The 13,585-nt window shown below is 46.1% G+C and overlaps 1 protein-coding gene across 2 annotated transcripts in view; it reads right to left on the reverse strand.

The window, feature by feature from the left end:
• ARHGAP32 (Rho GTPase activating protein 32) overlaps positions 1-13,585 on the reverse strand; it is a 244,107-nt gene that overhangs the window by 179,594 nt on the left and 50,928 nt on the right. The window contains exon 1 of one of the 2 annotated variants that reach the window (XM_064732155.1): positions 39-160. The exons of the other annotated variant lie outside the window; for it this stretch is intronic. The gene's annotated coding sequence lies outside the window, so the exon portion shown is untranslated. Of the gene's footprint in view, positions 1-38; positions 161-13,585 lie in introns of those variants that run through there. 2 annotated transcript variants of the gene reach the window in all.

Consider the following 13,585-nt stretch of genomic DNA (forward strand, 5'->3'; position numbering starts at 1 on the left):
TCCCGGAGGGGCGTCCTGAGGGTACGGCTGGCACTGACCTGTGCGATCCATCGAGGCCGCTCCCGGCTCCGGCTCCGGCTGCGGCTGCGGCTCCGGCGGTGCCCGCGGCGAGCGCGGCCGAGCGGCTGCCGGGGAAGGCGGCGGCGGCGCCGGTCCCTCCCTCCATGTTGCGTGTACGGCACAGAGCACAGAGCACAGAGCAGGCAGCACAGAGCACACTCAGCACAGAGCAGGCAGCACAGAGCAGCACAGAGCACACACACCACACAGCACACACACAGCACAGAGCACACACAGCACACACAGCACAGAGACACACAGCACAGCACAGCACAGCACAGCACAGCACGCCCGGGGCCGCGGCAGCAGCGGGATGGAGCTGCCGGGGAAGGAAGGAAGGGGCAGCGGCTGGGGAGCGATGCTCCGGAGCCCCGGGTTTAACCCCCCCAAAAAGGGCTGTTTATAATGGAAAAGCACAAGGCAGCTCGCGGATCTGGGCTCCCATCCTGCCCTCCCTCAGCAGCACCGATTCATGTTTTCCTGAGGCTGCTACAGGCATTTCAGCTGTAACCCTTTCCCGGATGCAGGAGGAAAAGGCATCTCTTGTCCTGATCACCTCCATCCCCATCCCTCGGATACACGCAGGGATGTTTTCACCTGCTCTGCATGGTCCAACCCCTAAACAACACTTAAACAAGTGACCAGTAAGGACCTTACAAGCAGGAGTTATTCCCAGTTCTGCCAACTGGTTAACCTTGGATATATCACATTAATGTTTGCTGTTCTGCTTCCTCCTTTTGGAAAACAGGGTAATATTCACTGCATTCCCAGAGGAGACTTGTAAGCCTTAATTTATTTTTCTGTTTATGCAGCCAGTTTGAAAAGAAGCTTTGTAAAAACTGCTATTACAATTTCTGGTTCATACACCAAACCAAAAATGAGAAATAATTATTACTACCCAACTTTCAGATCCCATTAAAAGACTGAAATTCTTCACCAGACCACCAATGCAGCAGTGAGGATGATGAGCTCTCCATCTAAAGCACTGAGGTCTATCAAATCAGAGGAAAGCCTGGATGATGTATTACCCTCAGTCCGGGCTTTGGCCATCAGCTTGTTGTGTGACCTTCATCAAGTCATTTTAATCTTTCTGTACCAGTATAGATTCCAGAGCTCTTCTCACTTCTATGAAACAGCCCAAGAATTTCTGTATTGTTATCACTGGTACTCCTGCCTGAAGCTCAAAGGTACAAGCTAGAATTTGTAGCAATGCTGGCTATTGTTCTGCTGCAGCCCATGGAAACTCCATGTGGAATCTAAAGGTTTTGCACATAGCTCCTTTTAACTCGGTGGGATGCTGAGGGTTATCAGTGTACATGAAGATTTGGAGGGGGTGAAAATCTGTATGCTGTTTGGACTCAGCAAAACACCAAGTTCAGAAAGACAAAAAGACTTCCAAAACAACACCTTTTTGTTTAAAATTCAACAGAGGAGGCTGCACAACCCCAAATTATACAGAACAGTCTGTATAACTGTTATTTTTTAGTCTGTAATGGATGGATCAGCGCTGCTTGCTAAATGCTGTATAACTGAGTGACAATAACCCCGTTCATCAGCCCTGATGCCTAAGGACACAGCCAGGCCAAGCATGAGCTCAGCACTTACAGGAGACAGGGAAGATTCAAGCTTGGCAAAGCTGAGCAAAGTCAAACAGGTTATACCCGTTCTGTGCCTAGAAAGCTTAATGATCCTTTCCAAATCCCTCTTTCCCAACGCTAATTTTTCTTTGTTTCACTAAAACAGACATGCAAGAAAGGGACAACCTAAAGACAGAAGAACTTAATAGGAAACAACACGTCCATTGAGGGGAAGAAAGCTGTTCTCATTTTGCATTAGTGGCTGCTGGGCTGCAGAAGCTGCTTAAACACCCTTCATGCCCCTGCAGCCCTCACCTGCAGCTCCCAGTGACAGAGACCAAGGGATACTGGGTGGATTCATCCCAGGGATTTTATACCTCAGCTGGTGGACTTGACCTCTCTGACTTGAGTGGGGAAGTTAATTCCAATTCCAAGACAGGAGAAAATAGAAGCACACCAAGAAGTGAAGGATTTGCATGAAGTGATGGGGACAGAGCCAGGGCAGAGGTCCCCAGTGGTCCAAGACCCCAAAGCACCAACAGAATGAGAACACAAGGTAGGAAACTCTGTGGAAATTCTCCACCCAGGTGTGCTACAATAAAATACTGCACCCTAAGGTGACCACAGACAGACTCCTGCTTAAAGGAGTGAAACTAAAATCCAGTTCCACAGTTCCTGGTGAACAATGTTCAATCCAAGCTGAATGAAACAGAACCAAAGTAAAACCAAAGCTGTCACTTCAGAAAGTGATAAAGCATAAAAGCACAACAGACACTGTCCACACAGCATCTGCTACAGCTTAAGGTCTACTACCCTGCTTAGAGGAGCAGAAATAGCTGAGGGGGAAAATTAGGGAAATGTATTCACTACAGCTCCAGGAGATGTTCCAACCACCTGGAACTTATGACAAGCAGAGAGAAGGTGCATTTCAGTGCAGAGAGACTGAGCACATGCACTCCCTACACAGCCAGGGGTTGGGGGCATGGCAGGGGATTGTGCCCTGCTGCTGCTGCTTTGTGTTTCCATGCTAGATCCCACCTCCAGCTCCTCCTGCCATCTCCTCTCTCCTCCTCCAGGGCTACCTGTTCTGCACTTCAGCTACAAGCCCGCCAAGGCCAGAGCCTCTCTTGCTCTTTATCTGTACACTTTTCAGTGCAGCTCAGCCTTTTTCCAAGGCCAGGGCTTGGGAATCTACAGCTAAACAGTGATAAAGACTTTGTTTCACAGCTAAGTAGAATTTACCAGTTATTAGGACATTTACCACTGTCCATGTCCAAGTGTCACATTTAAAAAGGTCTTGTAGATGTCTTTTAGACAACCAGGCTCAAAACTGCACTGGTTTGATGTAACCTCACAAGTCTCCTGCACATGGGCTGGGTTCTTTCTGCTGGAGGTAAGTTCTGACAGCAATGGATCATTTTTCCAATGCAGACAAGATCTCTCTCCAGTCAGCTTTGCTTTCCCTCTAGCTAGGGTTGAATTATCACAATAACAAGTGACTCAAATGGGGGTTTGGCGCTGTTTTTTCAATTAAGAGAGCAGAGCAGAGAGGTATCACTAACTGCAAGCTCTAATTTGCTGTTTAAATAGGAATTGGCTTGGAAACATTTTATCTCTTAATCCTTGGAGTAACAGCGGGTGACTCAGAGTCAAATTCAAAACAAATCGCCAACCTGGAAAGCTGTTCTATGACACGGCTCAACCCATGACCAATTTGTTTAACTTCAGGTTGATAGAACTAACACAGATAATTTGATTACATAATGATTCAGCTTTCTACCATGTAAATAAATTTTGGGAAGCTGCAACAGCAAAACCTATTTCAGACAATTCCCTAACAGAAATTTCTGTCAACCACTTAAGGAACAGGATTATACAATTCTTTACCACTTCTCACCTCTGCCAGTACCTTCCTTCCACCTTTGATAGTTTCTCTGAGTTTAAACACTATTCCATTTAAGAAGATAAAAGTGCCAACCAAGAGAGGATTTTAAATATAACCTCTTCAATTGCTTGAGGTTATCTAGGCAGAAAAAGACCAAGGATACTGCAAGCCTTCCTCCCTTGCTCTTTGCATAATTTTTCATTAAATTAAAAATGGATTGCCATTAATAATGTATGCAGAAGAAGACACTGCAGGATCTCTTTTGTTTCCAAAAGTAAATTAATTTAATGTGAAAATAGTTCAATGTTAAGATATACAAATTTTTAAGTAAATTATATGAAGCACCACCATTCTTGTAGGGTATTTTACAACCACAGTTTTAACTGAGGTGCTGCTCAATACGCACTGAAGCAAGTTCATGAAACAAAGACCAACTGGACAGCTGGAACTAAGAAGCTAAAATATTTAAAAGAAAATCTTGCTGGTAGCCCAAGCTGAGAACTATTTCACTGCTAATTAATGATATAGGTCACAAACTGCTCTCTCCTGAGGATTATGACAGGACATTTGCCTCCCCCAGGCACAGAGTGCAGTTGTTCAAGGCCTGTTTAATGTAATTTTTTATGAAGAATGGTGGTTTTATACCGGAAGGACTTGGTGAATCACAGCACAAGAAAGAGAAAACTAGGCTGCACTTTGTGACTGACAACACATATGTAAAAGCCTTTCAAGCTGTGCCCATATCAGAGGCTCCTCAGGCACAGCTAGGGCTGGGTGAGCCTCTGGAAGGCTGTTTGCAGCCCTGCTCCCACGTGAAGGCAGGAGGGCTGAGCAGGCACCTCCCTGTCCCTGTCCCTGTCCAGAAGGACATTCCTGCACACTGTCCCGGGCAAGAGCTACGTCCAAGGGAGCACTTTAAACACAAGTGTGCTGCCCCTGCTGCACAGCTTCCAGTTAATCATCTCAAGGGCCATTTACCCAATTATGCATTACTGCACCTCCAGGACAGTCATTCCATCTCCAGATCACTGTCCTGCTGAATTCCTTGGTACAGATCTTGGGTTTGTGATGCCCAACCAATCTGCTGCAGGTGCGTTACTGATTTCCTAAACTGCAGAGTGTATGTGCTTATCAAGGGAAGAAAAGAAGAAACAATTCAGGATCTCAGTGAAAATCTAGCCCTGCAAACCTCATAGCAAAAGGGTGATTGGGATGTGGAGACCAAGCTCTACCCACAATGGGTACACAACGTGGGACATCTTAAGCTCCAAACCAAGCCTTCTGTTTAAAGGTGCCAAATGCAGTTTTTGCTACAACACAATCTGTGAAAGGATCACTCAGCAGCACAGCCATTGCTAGAGATGTCGAGCAAACACATGAAACTGTCTCACCTCCCCCTCCTAAAGCTGAGCCAAGCTGAGCCATCAGTGCTGTACCTGTGCAATGACACTGGCACAGTCTGTGGCACTCCTGCACAACCCCAATGCTGCAAAGCCTGACACTCCAGTCAAGCCCATACTGAAAACTCAGACCCTTTCTTAGGAGTTTGCATTTTAAAATGCACAAGTGTCAAGCTACAATAGGATACTCAGACTTCTGACCAGACACAGTACACAGAGGAGGCTAAGGAATCCCTACCTGGCTCCAAGTCCTCTATGGCACACACAGCATGTGTTTTTAAGTCATGAACCACAGTCTTCACTGGTGGAATCTCTGCCAGAAGAAGAAACAGATACTCCCTGCAACTTACTGTTAGCCAAACCTTATTCCAGGGTAAAGGGAAACCAGCCTTGTGGAGCAGACACTTAACTGGATGAGTAATTGCAGCATTCCCATACTGCCTTTCTTCCTCCCCCAAACAGTCTGAGCAAGCTGCTGATCAGGATAAGTTTGTGCTTGTCCTGTGGTGCTGTGCCCAAGGTGTGTCTCCGTGTGTGATCCACCTGCTCTGTTCAGCACTGTCCATAATCCCTCAGCACCTGCCCTCAGGGAATGAGCAGGCACTCAGAAGTATTCCCCTCAAAAGTATCTTAGACATGGCAAAAGAGAACTCTGTAGCACAAAGTAAACAGCAACCTTTGTTAAAAAATTTACATTTTCACAAGTTCACTATGGAGAAACAGATCATCAGTGTCACAGCTGCTCAGGAGCAGCTCATTCCTTGGACTTGTTTCCACCTGGCTCAAGACTTGAAAACCTGTCTCACTGAACCTTGAGAAAGTGCAAGATAAGCTACAAGGACAAGAAAAACTCCCGAGGGATGGAGAGCAGAGATGTGAGAGAGGGAAGCACGTACAGTAATTATCACACACAAGGTCTGGGTTTCTCCAGCCTCGGAGAAAACAAGAGCAGGTTCAGCAGCAGGGAGGAGCAGAGGCAGCTCAGGGGAAAGAGGTGTTTGAGTCCTGACACTGCTGTGAAGAGCTCTGCCACCCTTAAAATTCATGGCCAGGAGAGAAACTCTGTTCATTAAAGCTGGATGACAGAAGGGGCTCACAAGAGAGAGCCACAGTTTGAGACTAAATGTGGTGGAAAGCAGCCAAGTCTGAGCAGTGGAGGAACAGATCAAATGCCATCAGCACAGACACATTTCAGGGCCCCCAGGTCACAGCTCCCCCAGGTAACAGCATGTGGCACCCAAAAGAAGCAACTCACAGAGCAGCCTCTGCTCCAGAGCAAGAGCTCTGCACTAGCAAGGACACAGAAAGAACTTCCTGCAAGTGATTTGAGCATCCAGATATCTATAACCAGAGGAGACTGCACAGGAGTCAAAAAAATTCAAATGCTTCCCCCATCTGTCCATCCCTCCCCTTTCTGAGCATCGTTCCACATTTCCCCAAGATCCTTTTCAGCCCAGCTGCTCTTTAAGTACAAGATGATCCTCTCTTTTGCCATATGAACTGAAAAATGTGTGTCAGTTGTGAGTGCTGTGGACAGTCCAGACCACCAGAGCAGTGCACCTGCAGCTGCAGGAAGGTGTCCCATGGGATTGCAGCCTCTCCTCTGCACCAGGAGTGCTCTGACTCCACACCTGCACAGCAGGGAGCTTCCCACGTGGAAGAGCTGGGGATTGCATTAAGCATCTCTGGTGTAGCTGTCAGGCACTAAATGCACTGTGTCTAAATACACAGTCCTACAAAGAACTCCAGTTTGCTTTTTCCCCAGGTGTAAAGCTGGCAATGAGCTGATCTGGTTTTATATTAGGCAATCATGATTTGACTCACAGGAATATACTGTAATAGCTCTAGTAATAATTCTGCCTCTATCTCACCTCAGTTTCCTCCTGGATGAAAGCTTTTATTTAAAATGTCCCCAAGACAGTTGCAAGGAGAGAAAGAGTGGAGAATTTCTGTCTTCTATGTCACTGCCTGCTCTTATCACAGCCGTCATTCTCCTTTCACTCTGACTGACCCTCTCTGAAACAGGGCTACAGTTTTGCCTGTTCAGACATTAAAGTTTGAAGATACTGTGGTTTAAGTACCTCCAGCTGTACAATCTCTCAGTTCTATTCTTTCTAATCATGTTAGATTAGAAGGCAGTTAAACCTTCCTTCTCCACACTCAGTATCCAAGCACCTCATCTAGTAAAGGATATTGCTGATGTTCTCCCTGTGAAAAGCAGGGAGCTGAAAGTCAGAAGAGCAGTGATTACTCAAACATTCCCAAAGCTGCCTGTGTAACCTCTCAGAGCTTGCACTCAGTGTCATCCCAAGCTCTCCACACTAACCCATAACATAATGTGCACTATTTCTTCAGAGATCAGTGATTTGGGACTGCTGAGGAAGTCAGGGCACACATCCCAGAAGGTGAGCCTGTGAATCCTGCAGGAAGCTTCATTTGACTGAAGCTGGATTCTGCACAAACACTTCTGCACAGGAAGGTGTCTTTAAATGACCCCTCATGACCTCTGCCTTGCTCTCATATTATTAGAAGACATTTTCAAAATTGTTCCTCCTCTACTTAAGTCTGTTTTAAGCCATATCAAATGCCCCAAAACTTCACATCCAACTTTCACTTTGCCCTGCTCTTCACATCTCTCTCCATTGCTTTACTTCATCAGGTTCCCACTCAGCTGCTTTCTCTTTTTCAAGTTCTCACCCTTTGTTTCCTGCTCTCCACCTTATCACCCCACTTTCCCACTCGCATCCTTCACTGTTACTGCTGCTGTTACTTCAACCTTTCCACTTATCAGTATTTTCCTTTCTATTCTTTCACTCCTTCATTAGCACAAAATGCCCTGTATCTCCTTTCCCAAGTGCTGCTTTCTAAGAAACTACTTTACCCTGCTACAATTAAAAAAGCAAATCTTTTCAAGCAAGTCTTGCAATTTTTAAACCTATGGAGATAGGTTGGAAAAAGCTGAGGAACATCTGGTTTTAGTTTTTAACACTGTCCTTCTACTGCCCCTAAACCAACATTTTATGCCCACAGCTCTGATGGGCAAATGAAATGCTAACAAAATCCACCAAAGTTAAATCAATTATCCAGAAGTCTTGACACAAGCATTGACACCTTGACACCAAAACCATCTGACAAAGCACAGGATTTGCTCTTCCAGGTCATTTATCCAGACATGGGACACACTGTTATGCTAATAGAGAACTATTTTCCTGGCTCTGGAAATACAGCTAGGAAAAGCATTCCCTCTCCAAGCACAACACAGGTGACAGTCTCTCCCTTGCTCTGCAGCAAGTTTGAAAGCTGAAGAAGGGAAAGAAATCCAGTTAAATCAGCTGGGACAGCTGAAGGAGACAATACACAGTTCTGTTAAAATGGGAGACACAGGAGAAGCAGCAGAAGGATCAGCTCAGTCGCACAAAATCCAGACAGTTCTGCACTGCAGGGCAGACTGGGAGAGGAAATTAGGAAATTCTTGGTATAACCCTGGATTTAAAGCTTGTGTGTCAAGCAGCATCACACAGGTCACCTCAAATTGGGAATTCACCTTTATACAAGGCTTTCTCCAGCTGTGTAAAGGTATCAGAGCTTTTGGGAGATAAACAAATGAAAGCCATGAGGAAGCTACGCTGGAAGTTCAGAAATTACTTGGAACACTCTGCTGATATGTGCATGTGACTCTCACAGCCTTGGGAAGCCTGGAGCCACACAGAAAAGGAGCTCAGAAAAGCCCAAGGAAAACCCAGCAGCATGGACAGAAGTGTTCAGAATCCTCTGGAAGAGCCTGGGATCTGCACCCAGCACTGAAGCACCAACTCCTTCTAAATACAAGTAGCCAGAACACCCCAAATAAATGAGGTGTGGAGTTTGTCCTTCACAGAAGGTGCTGCCTCAACACACAGAACAGCCAACAGGACAGAAATGCAACATGCAGGAAGTTCCAAAACACAGGTGAAATTTCTCATAGTTCAGGGATAGTCTTATCTTGGCCTGCAGGGCATTTATTTGGTCAGTCACAGCTCTGTATCTGCAAACTCTCCTCTATTCCAGTGCTATAAACACATGAATATTCTGTTTTATGAGGCCTGAGTAATATTCATGGAAACTGTCACTCAGCATCTCTCTCTCATGCTGACATTCACTCTGCATCGAGAAGGACAAGATCACTGAGATCCTCAGGAAAGGATTGTTCTGCTGTTACTGGGGGTTTATTTTTGTGTTTAAATATTGGAGAAGGGGATAATGCATGGAAATGTAGATCTTATGTTACATAACACAAATGTTGCAAAGCAAGAAATGCTGCTCCTGCTCCTAACCCCCAAGGAAAACCAGTGCACCTCCAAGCTTTAGCTCATCCTCTGATGTTCCAAGGTAAGGATCAAGTCTGGCTACCACTCAGAAAAAGAGACAAAGCACAGAATGCATTTTTATCCTAATCTTTCCATGAAAAATCACTGATTTTGTTAAAAACTGGACATAGACATTCTGTTAAAAACTGGAAATGCTTTCTGTTAAAAGGTAAGTTCTGTATTTTCTCCAAGTACAGCTTCTGTGATTTTTTTTCAACATCACTGAAAGCTTTTTAACACAGCACACAGTTAAATGACAATAAAATGGCTGTTTTGAACATGAAGGAGATTTCACTTTTTCTGAAACCGAAAGAAAAAGAATATGAAAGACAAATCTAATTTTCTTTCATTATAATCTATTGATGCACAGATCTTTGTTAATTTCTTTCCTTATGGGTATAATCTAAACATTTTAAGATATAATAAACCTACAAAGAACCATAGGAAAATAGTAGAGAAAAAGCCTGGGGAATCTTCTAGCAAATTTTTCATTAGTTTTGTATAGAGAACATCATGTGAGAAGCCTGGGTGTGTGTTATAGCGAGAAAACATCAAAGGTCAGGGGAAAAGGACACAGAAAAGGATATTCCAGCCCTGGTCCCCAGGCCCGACATCCAGAATTCCTAACACTCCCATCCCTGGAAGTCTCCAAGGCCAGGCTGGATGGGACTTGGAGCAACCTGGTCTAGTGGAAGGTGTCCCTGCCCATGGCAGGAGGTGGGACAGGATGGGGTTTAAGACCCCTCCCAACCCAAACCATTCTGGAATTTCACTACTGGTTTGGTGGGAAAGGGAATAACAGAAGCTGTTGAACACATCTACTAGAAAAGTGAGCAGTAAGATGTTCCAAAAACGTGTCTGGGAAATAAAACCCGAGGTGTGCCAGTGTAATTTAGCCCGGAGTCAGGAGAGCTCAGCCCGGCTGGTGCGCACGGCAAGGCCGGGGCAGCCCCGGCCACCCGGCCCCAAACCAGCCCTGCTGGACACACAGCAGGAAAGCTGGGAATTGTCCACACCAGGCTAAAAAGTTGGGAATTACCCCCACCAGGGGATAATTAACCAGGCTAAAAAGCTGGTTCCACATTAAGTTTCCAGAATGTAATAAGCACACAAGGTGCAAAAACAGCAGTTTAAAATCCCATCTTTCCTGTCTCCACAATGTAACACTTCTAGACATCCCCACATCCACAGGTAACTAAAATTAAACACAAACTGGAAAATAGATTTAAGGCATTTTCTCAGTAACTGGAATGAACTGAGGATTTCATGTGCTATTTGTCTTCATGCCCACAGCTCTGCAGCAAGGTTGGGTTTTACGTTAAGCACAGCCCTTTACACTCCACATTCACACAATGTAGTAGTTGATCATTTAGTTCTGGGTGAAACCCACTATTTTACACACATGCAATACTCTTTTTAACAAATACTGGACATATTTCCCTCAGTAAAAAGGTAGTATGCTTACAATTATTACCATTCCTTTCCCCCATCGTGGTTTGACATTGGTGAAATGCAAAGGACCCATGAAAGTTGGTTGCCTATTTTCTTCTGCTACAGCTGAGCAGAGAAGGGGAAAAAATGAATGAAGGGCTCATAAGTTGAAATAAAGACTAGGAGAAAATACTCTAAAGGCAAAACAGGTTCAAATTTAAAGGTATAAAGTAAATTTATTATTAACAGAGTCAGAGGAGGAAAATGAGAAGTAAAATAAGCCTTTAAAACATCATTTTTCCCCCCAGCTCCACCCTCTTTCCCACCAACAGCACAGGGAGAAAAGGCATGGGGGTTTTGGTCAGTTAATCACTCGAGATCTTCTGTTCACTGGAGGCGGGGACTCTTTCCTCTGCTATGCCATGGGGTCCCTCCCACGGGCAAAGAATCTTCCCAAAACTGTTGTGGTGTGGGTCACTTGTCCATGGGGGTGCAGTCTTTTAAGGCTAGGCTGCTCTACTTTGGATGTAAGGGCCTTCTCTGTTTCTGGAAGCAGGAGCCTTCTGTCTTTATTTGGGTCTCCCACTGGATCACAGCTTTCTCCAGCCTCCACCCGCCCCGCTGGGAGCACTTCTCCCACGGGCTGCAAGTGGATTTCTGCATTCCCCATGGACTTCATGCATTACAAGGGGACAGTTTGTCTTGCCATAGTCCTCACTATGGCCTGCAGAGGAATCTCAGCTGTGGCACTTGGAGCACTTCCTCCCCTTCCACTGACCTTGGTGCCACCATGTTGTTTTCCCTCACATGTCCTCACTTCCTCCTCTTCCCCGACTAGAAGAAAACCTGCTGCTTGTAGGTACCATTGCAAACAAGTTCCCCTAATTTAAAGATTCTTGCAGATCCCACAGCACCAAGAGGATGATTTCATCCAGGTTCAGCACAAGGGAGTCGCCCGCCACGTTTTCGCCGTTGGCCACATGGCCCCATCACCATGGCACGGGCAGTGCCCAACGCCTCTCCTCACACGGGGAAGGAGCAGCCCCTGGCAGCAGTGCCCAATGCCCTCCTCACATGGGGAAGGAGCAGCCCCTGGCAGGCAGTGCCCAATGCCCTCCTCACACTGGGAAGGAGCAGCCCCTGGCAGCAGTGCCCAATGCCCTCCTCACACGGGGCACGGGGAAGGAGCAGCCCCTGGCACCGTCCCTGCCCGTGTGCCCGCAGCATGGCTGGCTGGGGCAGCCAGGCAGGCACAGCTCACCGCAGGCCGCACTGGCAGCCACGGCACCTCCCCACCCCTCAGGAAAAAACGGCATGCGTGCCATTTTGATCTTCTTCTGAAGGATGGCATCCCAGAGGCACTACCAACCCCTCTCATTGGGCCAGCAGCATGTCCATCCTCAGAGCCATCAGATATGGTGGGAGCTTCTAGCAGCTTCTCACAGAAGCTACCCCTTTTCCCCCCCTATGGTTTCCTTCCCTGCCCTTACCAAAAAACCAGGCCATGCCAAATCAACACAGCCCTCAAGGGATTATCTCAGATTTAAGGGTAACAGATCAAATCACCAGAACTCAGGTCAACAACCTGAACCTCCCAAGTCATGATTCAAGACCCTCCTACAGGTACAAGATAAAGGATCCATAAGGATGCTCCACTGTTGCCTGCCTTGCTGCAGTTGGTCATGCACAGACTTTTAAACACACATCTCAGTGACTGCTTGGAGTTACAGGCTTGTGAGCAGTGCTTGAGAGGATGCTGCTCTTGGGGGAAAAAAGAGACTGAAGACAAACCCAGCCCAAGGAGCTAAAGAGAACACTTGTTTGTATCCTTTGTAACTTCCTAAATGTGGTAAAGTAACATTCCCACAAAGCCACCTCCCTGGTCAGGCCACTCTCTCTTCTGGTTTACAAACTCATTTTCCTTATTTCATAAAGAATTGCTGCTGGCATAAATCAAATTCTTCACAGATTAAAGAGAAGGAATCCAATATAAGCTGCTAAATACGAGCTTTTCCTGAAAAGGTCTACCTGAACCCTGGCTCAAGGCTTACCCTCCAGTCTTTCAGGGAGACAGGGACAGGATTTCTAAGACATCCATTGCCAGTTATTTTAAATGGATCTCCAGCATCTATTCTGCATGGACATGAAGGCTCAATAGCATTAAAACTTCAGGACAAATGATGTCAGTAAATCAGAAGAGAATACAGCACCTGGGTGATTACTATCATTAAAGAAAGCAAATAAACCCACTTTTCGATTCAACGAGTTAGTTCCAGTTGTGTCTGGGAGTCCCAGCATGGACTGAACTCTGCAGTCCCAGCATTGATTGAACTCCACAGTCCAGCAGAAACATTCCATTGGGTAATGGAGGAGTCTGCACAGAAAAGCCAGAGAAGAAACGAAGGAATGGGGCGTTAAATAACCAGTCTGAGCACACAGTTAATTACCGTGGGACATCAGTCAGGTCTCCAAAATCCCAGGTCTGTCTCCCCATCCCTCACAGGCCATGCTGGCTCACTGATACAGACTCCTCTTCCTCAATAAAGCAGGAGGAAGGAAAATCATCACGTGGGGCCAGCAAGGAAGGCAGACAATCTCTTGCACATTTTGTGGAGCCAAAATAAGCCCTTTGAGCTCACCCCTGAGCACTCACAGAAACCAAACAAGTAACAAATTTTTTCACAGACTGTGAAAGGAAATCAGTGTTTCATTTGACCCAATATAAGATAATTGTAAATAGTGCAGCAGAGCAGCACATTATGCATCAGCAATGTAAATCATGGGCAGCTGAAGATCAGACCTGCACCATGGCAGAGCTCCTACACCAACCACCAACTCTTACTACTGTGAGCAAGACACAACTCCCCATAGTACCTGCATATGGTG

This window comes from Zonotrichia leucophrys, chromosome 24, assembly GCF_028769735.1.
Source record: "Zonotrichia leucophrys gambelii isolate GWCS_2022_RI chromosome 24, RI_Zleu_2.0, whole genome shotgun sequence".
Lineage (NCBI taxonomy): Eukaryota > Metazoa > Chordata > Aves > Passeriformes > Passerellidae > Zonotrichia > Zonotrichia leucophrys.